Here is a 6,000-nt window from a genome sequence, read left to right on the forward strand (position 1 = left end):
AAGCTTTAGCCTTGAAAGCCTCGATAGGCTTGAAACCTTGAAAGCTTTGATAAGCTTTAGCCTTGAAAGCCTTGATAGGCTTGAAACCTTGAAAGCTTTGATAAGCTTTGATAAGCTTTAGCCTTGAAAGCCTCGATAGGCTTGAAACCTTGAAAGCTTTGATAAGCTTTAGCCTTGAAAGCCTTGATAGGCTTGAAACCTTGAAAGGCTTGAAACCTTGAAAGCTTTGATAAGCTTTGATAAGCTTTAGCCTTGAAAGCCTTGATAGGCTTGAAACCTTGAAAGCTTGAAAAGCTTTAGCCTTGAAAGCCTTGATAGGCTTTAAACCTTGAAAGTTTTGATAAGCTTTGATAAGCTTTAGCCTTGAAAGCCTCGATAGGCTTGAAACCTTGAAAGCTTTGATAAGCTTTAGCCTTGAAAGCCTTGATAGGCTTGAAACCTTGAAAGCTTGAAAAGCTTTAGCCTTGAAAGCCTTGATAGGCTTGAAACCTTGAAAGCTTTGATAAGCTTTAGCCTTGAAAGCCTTGATAGGCTTGAAACCTTGAAAGCTTTGATAAGCTTTAGCCTTCCCACCGGTGCAGCCAAGTTATCAAGTTGTGTTCACGAGTTTTAGTGTTTTCGATTTCCAATTTCAAATTTAAGCTAAGTAATGTTAATGATATGCCTACTACTACCCCCCGAGTTCTTTAGCATAATTTTAATTATGGTGGAGAACTAGATGCAATTGAAACCCTAAATACTTTTTAAAGCATACATGAAGTATTCAATTAACAATCATGGTAAGCAAGCAAGCATATACAACATTTTCGTAACGGAAAGCTGCGAAATTTTATTGAATCACATGGTAAAAATTGACATAGCATAATATTGGGGGGTGTAACGACACTACCCCCCGAGCGTCCTAGCAAATTAAGCAAATAGTAGCCTGATAATTTTCCTAAAAGCATAGCGATTACAACTAATAAATCGCCTTTATTTCCTGACCCTTAAGCCGAAGCCTACAGAAATACTACCCGGGTGAAGCTACTGGTAATACCTCTTTAAGTGTTGGGCGTTCCATGCCCGTGGTATGAGTCTTCCATCCATGTCTGTGAGGTGATAGGTACCTTCCCAAAGCACTGTTTTGATGATATATGGGCCTTCCCACTTTGCACCGAAGGCTCCATGAGCGGGAACCCTCATGTTAGGCATCATTTTTCTGAGAACTAGGTCTCCCGTTTTGAGGGGTCGAACCCTTACTTTCTTATCAAAATATTTACGGGTCCTCTGTTGATATGCAGCAAGTTTCAACTGAGCCGTATCCCGTACTTCTTCAATCAGATCTAAGTAGAGCCTGTGGTTGACTTCATTATTCTCAGGGTCGTAGTTATCCCTTCGAAGAGATCCTGCTCCAACTTCTACGGGAACCATGGCTTCACACCCGTATGTTAGGGTGAACGGGGTTTCGCCAGTGGTAGACCTTGGAGTGGTATTGTAAGACCACAACACCATGGGGAGTTCCTCTGGCCAGCATCCCTTTTTCTCTTCCAGTTTGGCCTTCAGGGTGTGCTTAATAATTTTGTTTACGGCCTCCGTTTGACCGTTGCTCTGGGGGTGGCACACTGCTGAGAAGCCATTCTTTATGCCAAGGTTTTCACAGAAATTCATCATTTCATTGCTGTCAAACTGTTTCCCATTGTTTGATATGAGCTTGTAGGGAACCCCGTATCGACAGACGATCGCACGATAAACGAAGTCTACCAACTTCCTTGTAGTAATGGAAACCAGGGGTTCAGCTTCAGCCCATTTAGTAAAGTAATCTACAGCCACGACTGCATATTTCACCCCTCCTTTCCCTTTTGGTAGTTCACCAATCAGATCTTACCCCAAACAGCAAACGGCCAGGGGCTTGTCAGGGTCTTCAGGGGTACCGCAGGGCTCTTGTTTGTATTAGAGAATCTTTGGCAACTGTCACAGGCCTTGGCGAAGGCATGAGCATCCTTGTGGAGGGTAGGCCAGTAGTAGCCTTGACGGAGGATTTTGTGAGCGAGGGAGGCACCCCCCGAGTGATTCCCACAGATTCCTTCATGCACCTCGCGCATAATGTATTCACATCTTACCCCAGCAACACACCTGAGGAGGGGCCGATTGAATCCCCTTTTGTAAAGGATTCCATCATAAATTACATACTGGGCTGCCTTGTACCTCAATTTCCTGGCCTCATCCTTGTCTGTAGGCAGGGTTCCGTTGGCTATGTATTCATGGATTGGGGTTGTCCAAAGGTTAGTTTCATTAGCTTCAACGTCCATGACTTCAATTTTGGGAATGCTAGGCTGATACTGGATTTCGAGGGGGATCACCCCGAGCATGTGTGCATCCCTCTGAGAGCCTAATTTGGCTAAGGCATCGGCATCTGCATTCTCAGATCTTGGTATTTGCTCTAGCTTGATTTCCCTGAATTTCCCAATTAGTTCCTGGGCATACCGCATATAGAGATCGGTGCGGGGACCCCTAGCTTGGAAGCCTCCTCGGATGTGCCAGACTACCAGCATAGAATCACTGTAAACATGCATGTTTTCCACTCTCATCTCCAAGGCCAGCTTCAGGCCAGCTATTAGGGCTTCATACTCCGCGTCGTTGTTGGTGGCTTTAAAGTTGAAATGAATGGAGCTTTGCAGCTTATGGCCTTCCGGACTGACTAAGACAATGCCAGCCCCGACCCCATTTCCATTTACAGCCCCATCGACGTACAGGTTCCACCAAGGGGAACAATTCTCGGGTATGGCTGTTGGAGACTGGGGTTCAGGTATGCATTCCATCCCTTTGACTTCAAAAGTGGGTGGAAATTCCAAGATGAAGTCAGCTAGCGCTTGCCCCTTTATGGCGGTTCTTGGCTTGTACTCTATGTCAAACTGGCCTAGCTCGACTGCCCATTTCATTATTCTTCCAGAGGCTTCCGGCTTGTGCAAGACCTGTCTGAGAGGGAAGGATGTTCGTACTTCAATCTTGTGAGCCTGAAAGTAAGGCCTTAGTTTGCGGGAAGCCAAAATTAGTGCGTAGGCTAACTTCTCCATGTTTGAGTAGCGGGTTTCAGCATCAAGTAATCTCTTGCTCACATAGTATACTGGCTGTTGGGCTTGCTCTTCCTCCTTGATCAAGACAACACTAATTGAGAACTCGGAAACCCCTAGGTAAAGGATCAAGGCTTCAGGAAGGCAGCCTCACATTCTGTCGTCCATTCAAATTTTTGCCCCTTTTTTATGGCTGCAAAAAATTCTCTACATTTATCTGAGGATTTTGAGATGAACCGGTTTAGGGCGGCAACCCGGCCTGTAAGGCATTGCACCTCTTTTACATTCCTAGGCGACCTCATTTCAATTAAGGCCTTGATCTTCGCAGGGTTAGCTTCGATTCCCCTGTGATTGACAATGAAGCCCAAGAACTTGCCGGATTCAACCCCGAATACGCATTTTTGGGGATTCAACTTCATCCTGTAATCCCTCAGTATGTCGAACATTTCTGATAAGTGTGTAACATGATCATAAGCTTCCTTTGATTTTACTAGCATGTCATCCACATACACTTCCATCGTTCTCCCAATCTGATCCTTAAATATCTTATTGACCAGCCTTTGATATGTAGCCCCAGCATTTAGTAAACCAAACGGCATGCCTATATAGCAATAAAGCCCCCTGTCAGTGATGAAGGAGGTGTGTTCCTGATCTGGTTCGAACATGGGGACCCGATTGTAGCCCGAGTAGGCGTCCATGAAGCTTAACAGTGCATGCCCCGCAGTGGAATCCACCAATTGGTCAATTCGAGGGAGCGGGAAGCTGTCCTTAGGGCAAGCCTTGTTTAGATCAGTAAAGTCTATGCAAGTTCTCCACTTTCCGTTAGGTTTCTTCACCAACACTGGGTTTGCTAGCCATGTGGGGTAAAAAGCTTCTTTCACTAGGCCTGCCTTCAATAGTCGGTCTACCTCTTCTTGAAGAGCGACAGCCCTTTCCCCACTAATTGGTCTTCTCTTCTGTCTGACTCCCTTCCTGTCTGGGTCAATATTGAGGTGGTGGCACATGACTTCCGGGTGGATCCTGATCATATCCGAATGGTTCCAAGCGAAGACGTCTAGATTATTCTTTAAGAATGCGGTCAGGGTTTCCCTTAGGTCCGGCCCCAATTGCTCCCCAATTTTTAGTTCTTTAGTGGGGTCGGACTCATCCACCAAGATGGACAGGGTATCCCCAGCTGCTCCAGTCTTCACCTGGGTTTCCGGCATCCTTGGGTCGAGGTCGATCTCAACGGTAACCTCTTTGTTGCCACCCTCTTGGGGTTGCGTACCCAGGATTTCATGAACGGGAAGCCGTGTTCGGTTTCCGAGTTGATAGGTTACCATAGCACTATTGAAGTCACAAGGTGCCTCACACTCATTTTCTTGCTTTTTATTTTGGGGCTGCTTTTGACCATCCCCTTCAAAGTCACTGTCAGTAACATCTTCCACAATCCCTTCAACCAGGGTTTCAGCTGTATCAATGTTTTTCACTGGGAGTGCATCCGTGGATGCAAGCCCTTCATGCACGGCATGTGAGGCTTCTAGATAAGGGTCTTCCCCCGGATGTTGCACGATAATCACCATGTTGCAGGTTGCTTTCACAAACTTTATTAAAACCCTTCCCTGAGCCTTGGTTTCGGGTTCCTCTTCTATATCCACTTGCTTGTAACAGCTTTCCGGGATGTCTTCATCCATCTGTTGGGCTTCTTTACAGGCTTTTACTGCGGCCCTCAAAGCCTTGCTGTAGCATTCCCGGGAGTCAGCTTGACATCCCCGTACGCATCCTACCCCATTGGGGGTTGGGAACTTCATTGATAAGTGGTAGATTGAGGTCAAGATTCGCATATCCCTTAAGATGGGTCTGCCCAGGATCCCGTTATAGGAGATGTCTTCATTGACTATCATGAACTCTGCAACTTGAGTGGTAGCCCGGGGTTCTGTTCCAAGGGTGATCGGGAGTCTTACCCTTCCAACAATCTGGACGGCATTTCCCGTGAAGCCATACAACTCATTATAGCAAGCCATCATATCTTTATCCGCCATTTTCATTCTTTGGTACGCACTGTAGGCCAAGATATTGACAGAGCTTCCGTTATCTACAAGAAGCCTGTGTACATTGACATTTCCGATCACGGCTGTTACCACAAGGGCGTCGCTATGAGGATGGTGTACCGCGCGCGCATCCCCCTCAGTGAAGGTAATGTCCATGGTCTCCCCTTTGAACATTTTGGGAGGCCTTTCAGACAGATGGCACACATTGGTTAAGGGCGGCCCTCGGGCTTCCCGTACATATCTCTTCATAGCACTGCGTCCCTGGCCTCCCACGAAGGGTCCTCCGATGATCATTCGTACACTACCAGCCCGGGTGTTACGGTTGGCTTCCTGGTTATTTGTCCTTTCATCTTTCTTTTCCTTATATTTCTTAGCCTCTTGGGCTACAAACTCCGTCAGGTATCCTGTTCTGATAAGATCCTCTATGTGGTCTTTAAGATGAACACATTCCGCCGTGTCATGTCCGTTCAAATCGTGGAAAGCACAATATTTTCCCTGATCTTTCTTTCCAGGGGGTCCACTTCGAAAGGGCTTCCGGAAGAGTCTCGCCTTGTCTCCGACCTCAAAAATGTGATCTATAGAAGCTGTCAGTGGTGTGTATTCGTGGTACCTCGCTTCTCTTGTCTTCCTCATTGTCAACCTTGACTTGTCGAAGCCCTGCGTGCTGGTTGTGTTCACGGTAATGGGCGAGGTCTTGCCATCTCGGCTCGAGGATTTTTCACCAGCAGGCCTTACGTAGGGATTCCTCTTGTAGGTGTTCCTCCTATCTGGGCTGTAAGACCTATCCCTCTTGTTTTTCCAACTGCTACGGCTTTCAGACTTTGACTCCTTCTTCAACTTAGCTAGGGATTCCTCGATCACCTTATGGGGTTCAGCCCTAGCAAAGAAGTCAGCTAGGGTTTCAGGCTCCCGCCCTTGCA

This window comes from Daucus carota, chromosome 2 (assembly GCF_001625215.2).
Source record: "Daucus carota subsp. sativus chromosome 2, DH1 v3.0, whole genome shotgun sequence".
Taxonomy (NCBI): Eukaryota; Viridiplantae; Streptophyta; class Magnoliopsida; order Apiales; family Apiaceae; genus Daucus; species Daucus carota.